Source organism: Chiloscyllium plagiosum, chromosome 3 (genome assembly GCF_004010195.1).
Source record: "Chiloscyllium plagiosum isolate BGI_BamShark_2017 chromosome 3, ASM401019v2, whole genome shotgun sequence".
NCBI lineage: Eukaryota > Metazoa > Chordata > Chondrichthyes > Orectolobiformes > Hemiscylliidae > Chiloscyllium > Chiloscyllium plagiosum.
The window spans coordinates 77,102,349-77,115,096 of NC_057712.1; the positions used below are offsets into that span (position 1 = coordinate 77,102,349).

General features: G+C 39.4%; 1 protein-coding gene across 2 annotated transcripts in view; it reads right to left on the minus strand.

Annotated features, from left to right (window-relative positions):
• Positions 1-9,413, minus strand: part of LOC122545831 (heparan sulfate glucosamine 3-O-sulfotransferase 5) — a 252,870-nt gene extending 243,457 nt beyond the window's left edge. For both annotated transcript variants that reach the window (XM_043684734.1, XM_043684736.1), the window contains exon 1: positions 8,830-9,413. The gene's annotated coding sequence lies outside the window, so the exon portion shown is untranslated. The remainder of the gene's footprint in view (positions 1-8,829) is intronic.
• Between the last annotated feature and the right edge of the window lie 3,335 nt (positions 9,414-12,748).

Genomic DNA, 12,748 nt, shown 5'->3' on the forward strand with positions numbered 1-12,748 from the left:
GGCAATTTAGTATGGCCAATTCACCTGACCCTGCACATCTTTTGGATGGTAGGAGGAAACCGGAGCACCCGGAGGAAACCCACGCAGACACGGGGAGAACGTGCAAACTCCACACAGTCAGTTGCCTGGGCGGGAATTGAACCCGGGTCTCTGGCGCTGTGAGGCAGCAGTGCTAACCACTGTGCTCTCTGCTCATTCCTGAAGAAGGGCCTGTGCCCGAAACGTCGAATCTCCTGTTCCCTGGATGCTGCTTGACCTGCTGTGCTGTTCCAGCAATAAAGTTTCAACTTTGATCTCCAGCATCTGCAGATCTCACTTTCTCCTCGAAGATTTCAACCTACTGCGAATCCTCTTACAAGGATGCCTTCCTTGAAGAAGCTCTCTGCCTCTCATTCCTGAAGAAGGGCCTGTGCCCGAAACGTCGAATCTCCTGTTCCCTGGATGCTGCCTGACCTGCTGTGCTGTTCCAGCAATAAAGTTTCAACTAGATTCTCATTAGGCAAGGGAATCAAAAGTTATTAGGGTAAATGGGAATGTTGAATTCCAAATACAACCAGATAGGTCATGATCTTATTGAATTGCTGAGCAGGCCTGATGGACTGTATGGTCTACTTCTGCTCCCACTTTGTGTGTGTTCATATGTTATTTCCCAAGGATCATATTGGACATGATTTGGAGACGCCAGTGTTGGACTGGGGTGTACAAAGTTAAAAACCACACAACACCAGATTATAGTCCAACAGGTTTATTTGGAAGCACTAGCTTTCGGAGTGCTGCTCCATCACCTAATTAAGGAGCAGCACTCCGAAAGCTAGTGCTTCCAAGTAAAACTGTTGGACTATAACCTGATGTTGTGTGATCATATTGGAATGGAACTTTCCTCTTCTACATTTTCCTAATATTTATTTAATTGTGAACTGTATATATAAAATGTGAGGTTATGCACTTTGATAGAAAGAATGGAAGTGCTGAATATTATTTAATATGAAGGGGAAGACTGCAGAAAGCTCCCACACAGACGGGTTTGCGGCTCCTTGTTTATGAATCACCAAAAATAGCTTTGAAGTTCAGTGAGTAATAGGGAAGGCAAATGGACAGTTGGCATTTATTTCAAAGGGAATAAAGTATAAAAAGTAACGTGGTCTCCATAAAAATGTACATGGTACTTGTCAGGCCACACCTGGAATGAGGTGAACAGTTCTGGTCCCCTGATCTAAGGATAGATATATGGCAATGGAAGCAGTTCAGAGAAGGTTCACTAGGCTGATTTCAAGCTGGAGTGAGCTTCTTATGAGGAAAGATTTAATAGTTGTGCTTGTACTTATTGTAATTTAGAAGAATGAGAGACAGCCGTAATGGAACATGTAAGATGCTTCAGTGACTGACAGGATAGATACTAAGATGTTGTGGGAGAGCCTAGGACTAGAAGGCACAACCTCAGAGTAAGCAGTCACCCATTTAAAACAAAACTGAGGGGAGATTTTGGTCTCTAAGGGAACTGAAAAATTGCGTAATTATTTATTACAGTGGGCTGTTGAGGTTATGACTCAAGGTTGAGATAAAGAGGGATTATGAGAAAATCAAGGATTATTAGAAAAAGGCAGGGAAGTAGAGTTCAGAATTATCAGATTAGCCATAATCTCATTGAATGGCAGAGTTAAAAATCACACAAGACCAGTTATAATCCCACAGGTTTATTTGGAAGCACTAGCTTTTGGAATGCTGCTCCTTCAGGTGGTTGTGGAGTATAAGATCGTAAGACACAGAAGTTATAACAAAAGTTTATATTGCGATATAACTGAAATTATATATTGACAAAGACCTGGATTGTTTGTTAAGTCTCTCATCTTTTCGAATGAACATATTGGTTTCAGTTCTTTCATATGTAAATCGCAGACCATTTAAAGATACATTCTCAACTGAACTTTAACAATTGGTGTCATGTCAGCCCAGTTAATGCATTATCTGGTGTTATAACCTGGTGTTATGTGATTTTTAACTTTGTACACCCCAGTCCAACACCAGCATCTCTAAATCTTAAATGGCAGCGCAGACTCAATTGGCCAAATGGCTTACTTGCATTCCAACAACTTTTGTTCTTGTGATTTTGCGAATTTGTAAATGTTTCCTACAGTAGAACCTCTCAAAGTCCTCATTGCAGAATATATTCTTCACTTCACATTATCTCTCCATGTCTATGAGTTTCCAATTTGGATTTAAAGCATGGTGGCAGACATCATACATGACATCTCACCTGCAATTGTGGCAAGATTTCTGAAGTGATCATCCATTCTTCAGCTCTTTTCTTATGCAAATGAGTCATATGATGGCTTAAACAGTGGATCACATTTTGATGGAGAGTGGCACCTTACTGGGTTGAAGGTTCTGACATTCTGTCTCAAGGCCACTTGAACACTGGCTGTAAGCCAAGAACTCCACAGCAGACTGCAAGCTTCATTCTCACCACAGCCTGTCTCCCCCATGAAGCTATCTGCCAAGCATCAAATGGGAACTCCCTGTTTTAGTGATGCCTTATTACACCATCTACTCCAGACTGTCTGGGCCTGGACAGTCTTCCTGCCTTCTCAGTGAAGCAAGCCCTCCTATTGGATGCAGGACATTTCTGGACTTACAGGACATTTGTAATTCTGGTTAGCATCAATGAGCAGAAACAGAATGAACTTTTCCCCCACCCCACAAGGGTGAATGCCACATTCTCTCACTGCGCTCACAAACCCATAGGACCATAACTCAGTTTAACTCTGCCACTGTACAGCTATGTCATAGGTATGCTACCTGCTATGCTCTGAAGATTGCACAACCACTATGTGGTGCCAATCTTCTATCATTTCCTGCCTGGCCATTATGTTTTCTATTTACCTGTTGGGAGGGGGTCACCACCTGGCAGTGATTTGCAAGCTCATCAATTGCTTGTGCACATACTCTCATCAACCCTTCTCTTTTTCTCATTACAGCAGAACCAGGCACGAGAGTGTGCAGTTTGGCAGAAACCTTTCTAATCTCCACGTCCTCATTCCCTTTTGAAGATGATCGGTGGTGAGTATCAAAACTAGTCAGGCAGTGATGGAGGGATCAGAATGGCAGAAGCAAGTGAACAGCATTGTTTCTTACTCTCCTCAGAGGAGCAGCCACTCCTATATAAAGGAGAGTGCTGATTGGTTGGCAAGTGGACTCTGATTGGTAGAGGCATTACCTTGGAGAATTACCACTTATTAATGCATATTGACAGTTAACTATCAAGCTTTTTAAAATTTTAAACCAGGGAGGTTGACTTTCCTGTCATGCAATATAAACATTGGTTTTCCTCGAATTGGTATTCTAGTGAATTGTCCTGATGAGTACAAGAAGAAAATTTTTGACAAAAAGTATCAGCAAAATTAAAGTGATGTACCACCAAATGACGATCTCCTAGTTTGTATGTCCAGTCATTAGCAGATCAAGTCTTTGCTTTCCTTTTAAGCTTCTACCTTGTGAGTCTGGCTAAATTCATGATTATTTGAAGGAAGTGAGGTGTTGGGAACAATTGGTGGTAACAGTGTAGGGATTAGGAGGGCTGCTAGTATGCAGTGGTGATTTTAATGTGACATTTATATCTTGAGGTTCTACTGCTAGGCACATGATTTTGTTTTCTAAATTTACCTTTTTAATGGTAGCCTGGAGTCATCTCCATGACCATGTGTCTCTGAGAGCGCCAGATTGATTAAGACAGGAATTGTGACCATCTCTTTAATACTGATATCATTTTGGTCTACCTCTAGCTCAGACATGGCAGAGTCTTAAAACTTTTAAGAAGAAATCAATCACTGAATGGCTGGGAACTCTTGCCAAATAAATTGACCAATAGAGATTCCTCCACCGATTGGATGGTGGTGACATGTGTGACACGCTGAAGGCTGGAGTAACAAAGTGGTGTGGAGATTGTGCATGTGTGTGCAGGATTTTGGGTAGGGGGAGCAATGAGTATAGGAGGCTTCACAAGCTGTCTCGGCCTGCCATCATCTCTGGGTACCTACTGTGGCCCCCACCTTGGGAGCATGCACCATCACTACTGTGTGGGTAGCTTGTGCCAGCAATTATATGCCTCCAGGAAGGTTGCCCAGAGATGGGAACGTGCTGGTCTGCTAACAGGACACTAAGTTTTGTAAGTTTCCTCTCTGTCTCATGTTTAAGCCGATACCTGTAGGACCTGGACAATTCCACCCAATATTCACATATGCTTCTTACCATATTCAATGGTTTCATGTGTGTTTGCTGCTTGTAAGGGACTACAACATCATCAAAGTTCTAGATCAATACATTTTTGCTTTTGCAGAATCATGACTATTTATATGAAAGAATAAATAAATCTTCGATCAAATCCTATTAGATCATAGGGAAAAAGAAACGTAGCAAATGACATAGCACTTTTACATATTCTAATAAGGCTTCTTTTGAGTGTTCAAAATTGGTATTGGCATGAATTGTCCTGGGAAATTTGCTAGTAATCACATCAAATGAGACTATGGACTAAAGTTATTGCCAGTAAAATTATCTGCAATTGATTTACTCATTTAAAGCAATTTGAAATGAGTCTAAAATACTAATTAACTTTACATCATTAGTGGATTTTTAAAAAAACATTTTGATTTTTTTCTGAAAAAACCATCAGATTACATTGAGATAAACATCGAGATAAAATCATTGTAATGTGAGTGAAATTGCTGACAATGTATCTCCATGCTTTTTCTGGAAGCTCGCACAGCTTACAGTGAGAGTGCAAGACTTGCAGTTATCATTGTTAATCACAGTGAATTAACTTCTGAAATATGCTCAAATCCACACGTTTCCAAAAAGGAGTTGAAACTACACGCTTGGTAACGCTATAACATACAACCCCAGTTATGCTTCATACATAATAAGATTGTAGGAGAAAAGTCTTGTTATGAACTTTTCCTCATTCACTCTATTTTTGTAAAATGCAATCCATTATCCAATACGTTAACATAAATGTCCAACTACAGAACTGCAAGACTGTAAAAACAAAATAATAGAAAATACCTTACTTTTAAAATCACAGTAAAATCTCAGTGTTGGCTGGGAAATGATAGTCTCTAATCCCCTCGTGACTTACAATGAAACCATGAAGCAACCTATAAATTTGATAGTGCAATGGGGGAGGGGTTTTCTGCTCCTCATTGTAAGATAATGAAGGCTTACTTTCAATCATTACTAGTGTACCTTTACACACTTTATAGAGAAAATTATAACTCTTAAAATATTTTTTAAAGAAAAAGAATGATGACAGGGCTATTATTGGCCAACATCATCATATTGTCCAAGCGAAGAAAAAGTATTGGAATTTAGAGTTGAATTTTTAAACTTTTTTTCTTCCCTTCGCCTTGTGTAGGGCCTGTGAACACAGCACTTTGTTCCCCTTCTGGAAGAGCTGACTGTTGTGTCCTGGGCCACTCTACAAGTGCCCACTAGGAGGTGTGTAGAAGTTGCCAGAGTGATTCTCTCCCATTCTGATTTTTTCCTTCATCCCTGCGTGAAAGTGTCTATAGAATAATACAGTTAAAGCTGAACGCTCATTCTGCGTGTGTGTGTGTTTGTATGTTGGGGGTGGTGGAGGGAGTGTCACTGAGATTAACCATTACATTGTTAGATTTGTAATTCTGCACACCATACAAAATCTTATTCAGCACACTGGTACAGATTGCTAACTGAGCAAAGCAGGTTTTTTGGTGGGTCTAGCTGCAGATCAAAACAGAATATTTGTTTACCATCATTTTTCACAGATTGTCACTTTTTTTCTCTGAAAGAGCCATGCCATTCTTCATCTATCAATACATATGGATCGTCACTTACCTACACAGACTTCTCACAAGCACACACTTTAATATCATATTCTTATTACAACTGTAAGTAACTGCCCAGGGTCCTTCATTGTCTCATTTTAAGACAATACAATTGTAATGGATGTAAAGTTTCAGTGACATTAATTGCTAAAAGACTTGATGTTATAGGAATGTTATAAACTGACACTAGATGGCAGTGTCAGAGGTCATTCTGGAGTGGTTTATTAATTGCAACTTTACAAAATGGTGACTATGTCAGAAGCTAATATCTATTATTACCACCATTACTGTTTCCATGCTGTACCCTTCTAAACTTAACTGGATTTTGAATTAACTATAAAGCAGGAGTACAAAGGGATTTTAGAAAGGTAATAGTTATTGTAACCTCTGGTAGAACCTAAATATCTGAGGGTGAATAATGGACAAAAGAGGGAACTAAGTCATGCAATGGAATCAACATTTTCACAATAATAAAACAAATTCAAATACAACAAATGCACTGGCTATAAAAAACAACAACATTGTGGTATCACTTAGCACTTTTAGTTTATTTCATTCTTTCCCAAGATATGGGCATCATTGGCTAGGCCAGCATCTGTTGTCAATTCCTAGTTGCCCTTGAACGGATGAGCTCTGTAGGCCATTACAAAAGGCATTTGAAACTAATCTTTATGGGTGTGGAGTCACATGAAGGCCCCTGACTGGCTAAGGTTAGCAGATTTCCTTCATCAGGCAAATAGATGGATTTTTTTTTACACAATATAACTCTATAACCATTACCATTTGTCACATGGTCACCATTAGGCTAGCTTTCTTTTTAAATTTTAGACTTTTTTTTCCACCATGGGGAATTTGAACATGCCCCAGAACATTTGCTTGGGGATCTGAATGACTAATCAGGTGACATAGCTACCAAGTACTCCTTCTCCTTTAATATAGTAAAGCATTCCAAGGTGTTTTACAGGGATATAAATTGACAAAGTTAAAGATGGAAACATGGGGTCAGGGAACAAAGGCATGGTCTTAAAGAGAACCTTAAAGAATGAGAGAGTAGTTGAAGCAGCGGAAAGTCAAATACCAAAGGAATTGCAGAACAGTTAGGATCTCAATGCTGAAGCCACGGACAGTTGTAAAAAACAAACATGGGTTAGTTTGGATAGTCTCAAACAGTTCAGTGCCTCTAATTCAGGCATTCCCAGTTGGAAAAGGCTGTTGTGGGAAATGGAAAATGTCACACAGACACAGAATACTTGTGTTGATTTGGTGTTTCAGAGTGTTCTTGGAATCACATGGTAGGAACTCTAGGCAACTGGTTGTGCCATATCAGGGTGGTGCTTAATGCTGACACTAGCCACATCTTATCTTGATGACAGAGGGGTCACTGTAGTGATAGGCCAATCTTATATTTGATTCTTACACTCTGATATGTTAGCTGACCTCAGCTCTGGCAGTAAGATTCATTGTAGGACATCAGGTGAAAGCAAGATGAGGCTCAAATGTGATGCCTCCTCTAGTTGAATATCCTGCAAACGCTCAGGACAAACACATTGCAAGTGAACAACAAGTTACTGGACAATGTACCAAAGATCCTAGCAAAGAACCAGCACTTTCTGGAGTGGGGCACTACTGGGAAGATCTAGCCAAAGAAAACAATGAAAATGATTGCAAACATATTTATGCAACATTCCCTCATTTTGTCTGTTTCTTTCTATCCAGCTTTAGTAAAACCTATGAATTGAGAATAAAAATGCAAATGAATGCAATGGTGTTTTTATAGTACTCCCCATCAATAAACCTACAACACCACCTTCTTCTTCCCCTGTGCACCTGGTTAAGTAAGTTTCAATTCCAAATGGCATTCCATGTTTAGCCCATGGGAGGTGCAATTGCAACAGAGGTTGGATTAAACAAGTGAAGAGTCAGTTTTCACCAAAGATGGGATAGTAAAAGCTTGCCAAGGTATTCTGATAAGCACCAAGTCGTCGACAGAAGTATTAATTATTGTCAAACCTCAAGTCCATAGTTGGGCCTTCCCTTCTATAATACTAGAGATCTCCCGAGGTGGCTTTTAAAATCTCATTCCATTTAAACTACTTTCCTGGCTGCATCACCTCATTAAGCCAATCTGTGATCTGACATATTTAGAGTCATTTTCCAAGCTGTTGCAAACATCTTTTAATTTAGAAAGTCTATTTAGGACTTAACTGTGCCTCACTGATTTCAGTTCAATTGTTTCCTTAGCCAGTAGAGCATTTCATTTTTTTTTCCTGAAGGTCACTGCAGGATGGCTCACTAGCAGCGTACAATCTTTTTCAGCTATGCTGCATTCTGTGCTACAGTGTCATTAAGATAAATGGAACAATGCATGTAAATGCCTGCTTCTCCATTTACAATCATTGAATCTATTATCCTACAGAGTAAATTAGACCATCACTGAATAAGCAGCTGGAAACACACCACAGAAATTTATTTTTCTTTTTGTTCAATCAAGATGCCAAATTCATGTTTTCTTACAGCTTCACACACACAAAACATCAGATGCTACTGGCATAAAAATAATTAACAATACAACTTCCTATGCAAGATAATATATGTGGGTTGGAGCTCAGTGAGAACCAGCTAAAATATTATCTTTCTGCTGGCAAAGCATGGGTTAAGATCGCTTGTTCCAACACTGCAAAGGTCATGCTAGCTTTTCTTTGGTACTGGCATTGCAATGCATGAACACTGAGACACAAACAAGCGTTTTACTCTGCACCTATGCCTTTTTCCCACTATCCCTACACAAACATACACATATACATACATATATCTTATACCTGCTGTCAAAGTACTGAAGCACCATTAAATTGCCTGGAACTTTCTACTCCATCACTGTTCCAGGCCGTGTAACAACAAAGTATTACTGGTGTCAGAAAAAGATCCTTCTTACACCCAAAAGAGAGAGAGAGATTTTAATTTTTGTCCTTACCTATTAGGCATCCTCCACAGGAGATGGCTGATGTTGTCTGGTGTTGGTTCGGAACAGAATAGAAGGGAACTTGAGTTCAGGCTGAATTTTCCCAAATCCCACAGAGGCTGACACCAGGTGCCTTACACACAAACATAAGCACTTCACAAGCAGCTCCCTGCCTCTCAGTGATGTCCATTCTCATTCTGAAGTATACTGCCTCTGCTGCTGCTGCTACAGCTTCTGCTGCCGCCTTGGTTTAGTATTCTGTTAACAAACCAACCTTAGTCTTCACTGCAGCTACATGAACATGCGTTAAAACTGTCCCAGGCAAATAGATGCTCCAGCTGCAATCAGCTGCTGCCTCTCTCTGTCTGATGCTGTGCAACTACTGGCTTATTACAGTTCCGCATCTCCAACCACTCATGCTGAGTGGGGAATAGGAGGTCTTTGGAGGTACGTATTGTCTGGAGCCATTAGAAGTAGACTTATGGCAGATAGCATACACAGCCTGCTGCTAGTGCTGGACAGCTCTTCTGGGACAGACTCTTAGCTGCTTCTGCGTTAAGCTGAGTTTGTTGTTTTCTTCTGCATCACCAGTAAAAGAAAACACTCCATTATCAATGATAATATAATTAAAACAACCCCACTGGATTAAAAGAGAGGAAGGGGCGGAGTTAGGATAATTCAGTCAGCACTCAGTTTTCATCCTGAACAGAATGACCTATTAGGTGTCTAAATTTGTCAGCATCATTTATTCATGTAGTGATTACAATGTTTCATCTGAGCCTGAGGGAGGGGGGAGGGTTGGGTTGAGAGAGGACTCTTTACTGTAAGTTCTAGTACTAGACTGTCAAATTGATAATGTGACCCTTTAAATTGAAAGTTTGCTTTAAAAGACAGCTTTAGTTGTTCCTTTTAGCTCGTACAAATTGATGTCAGCTAATCATACAATTTCTTTATTTAAACACAGATTGAAGAAAGGTAAACGGTGGTGATAAAAGATTGCTTTATATTCTAAACAATCCAGAACATGCTCCTAATAATGAAACAAGTTAGGTGTGGTTATTCCAATTTCCTGTACTGATTTTCGTGACTCATATAACATTTTTGAAAGCTAGCAAATTTATTTGAGGGATCAGAATTTGATGCGCTTATTAATACAGAACACAGATGTAATTTGAGTAACCTGATAGTCAATTTTTTATAAATGTGTGCTTACAGTTTCAATTTGATCTAAATGTGATTTTGTTTTTAGTACAGACACCTCTCGTCCCCGTGCCAAACACTGCAGAGAAAATTTAGCACTCAAAGGGTTACTCAGGTTTGCCTTTGATAAGTAGCTTTCATAAAGCAAAATAAATCCTTCCTCTGCAGTTTGTATTAGCATATATATAAAACAGTCCATTTGAAAAAAAAGTCAACATATTCAAGGCAATTTGCTTCTCCAAAAACATCCTCGGTGGGAGATAATTAAAATTAATTGATGAAACTTCTGAAGTTTCCAAAACAAAAGACCAAAGGTAAGTTAATTTTAATGAATTTGGTTATTCCTTTTAATTTTATTTCACATTTTGACTAGGCTCTGCAGCATAAAGGGTAGGAGGATAAATATGATTATTACAATTTTATTTAAGTTACCAAAAGTGGGTGATTGGTGAACTTGTAACAGCATAAACAGTTTCCTCTAACTCATCATTATTGATCTGCCATAGTGAGTAATGACCATAGACCAGTTTCATTAGATTATGATTCAACAACATACACCAAGATTGAATTCAAGATAACTTTGTGCTCCGAATGAATTATGTAATCATTTTAATGATGATGATTTTGTTATAGTATTATATTATACATTCAAATTTGTCCAGTTCTTAATGAATTAACTGTTGTATCTTGCAGACTAGTAAGACTAGAATCATATTGGAGAATGTCTGACTTGCACAGTAGTCAAAGGAAGGAAAGCGATAATTTATACACCACAGTAGCATGCTGCAGTTCCAACTAAACACTTCACTCCAATTTATCAATCACTTGCCTGACAATTTTCATCTCTTCTATATCAAACCACTAGGTGGGGCATTCCACACTAGAAATTGACAATCCAATCTCTTGTTTGACAGGAAGTACATTTGATGAAATGTGTCATTTTATTCCACTGGAAACCTGACAAGTACTCTACTTTAATTCCTAGCACATGTTGTTATGATGTTCGGGTCTGGTAGAGGGTGCTGTGGGAGCTTGGGGGACGGATGCCGTGAAGAAGGTGTGGGTGTTAGGGTATCTTGACTGGCACCATCTCTGTTTACGACTTAAGTGGAATCAGCAGCTGTTAAGTCTTCTGTTGTAAGCTTCATTAGTCTTTTTTTCATCAGAGGTTAGAGTCCAAAAACTGTATGTGGCATTCAGATCCACATTGTCATCTCTCAAAAGCTGCCTATATCAAGTTGGTTCTAGTACAGCATCTTCATCATTTGAATTAACGTAATTTTTATGGATTAAATGAGCTCTGTGAACCCTAACGATGTACAGAAAAAATTGAAAAGTAGCAAGATGGATTGTTAAGTCTTCTTTAAGAAAATGGTCACTGGTAGCCAGGAAAAGAAATATATTCCAGACAAGACCATCACAGACTAGATTCAATCTCTCCCTATCACTCAAGTAATTATTTTTCTCAAGAACAATATTGTGAGTGTATGAGATAGAAGTTTGTACACACTGCGCCCTTTTATCAGATGACATAGGTTCAAAGTCCATCAGTTTAGCAGTGGGGGAGACTATACCCAACCTGGGAAAGCAGTATCCTGTTGCTAAAATCTTGGGACTCTTGTTTTGGATATCCCATATGGACTTCAAAAATAGAAATTAGGCTCCCTGAGTATGTAAATTGTATACTCTCTGCTGGTTTAAATGATACCTTTCTTAAATGTATCAGAAGCTGGCAACTCAGTCCAAGTCTTCAATAAGGCCATGGATTCATTCCATGAATGTTTGAACTACTTACTATGAGAAGCAGCACAGTGGCTTAGCACTGCATTCTCACAGCTCCAGGGACCCACAGTCAATGCCAGTCTTGGGTGACTTCATTGATATTTTTGTGCACATTCTCTTTCTGTCAGTGTAGGTTTCTGGTTTTCTTCTCACAGTCCAAAGACAAGAGTTAACCATGGTAAATGTGGGGTTAAGGGAAATGTGATTACGGTGGAAGTCTGGGTGGGATGCTGTTTTAAGTTTTGGTGGAGACTTGATGGGCCAAATGGCCTCTTTCAACACTGTAGGGATTCTATGAAAGTCACTCAACTGAATGTCTATCTCTATATTGATAATGTTGTGCATATTTTTGGATTATGTTTATTTTATTACATACGCTAATGTATATACATACCTGCCAATTATGTATTTTAATGATGGGTTTGCTGTATGTTGAACGATAAAGGAGAGAGTAGGTTATTGGTAAAATAATGCACTTTGTATTTTTCCTCAACAATGGGGTAAAATTACACCACTGCAATGTGTCAAAAAGTCACATGCATTTAATGAAACCATAAACATGGCATGATGGCTCAGTGGGTGAACACTGATGCCTCATAGCACCAGGGTCCCAGGTTCAATCCCAGCCTCGGGCAACTGTCTGTGTGGAGTTTGCACATTCTCCCTGTGTCTGCGTGGTTTTCCTCCCGGTGCTCCGGTTTCCTCCCACAATCCAAAGATGTGCAGATCAAGTGAATTGGCCATGCTAAATTGCCCATAATGTTAGGTGCATTAGTCAGAGGGAAATGGGTCTGGGTGGGTTACTCTTCGGAGGCTCGGTATGGACATGTTGGGCTGAAGGGCCTGTTTCCACACTGTAGGAAATCTACTGTATGCTGTAACATCCAGAGGATACCATTCCTGGCATCTTAATACTGTGTTCTAAAGACTGTATCTTTACACCCATAGA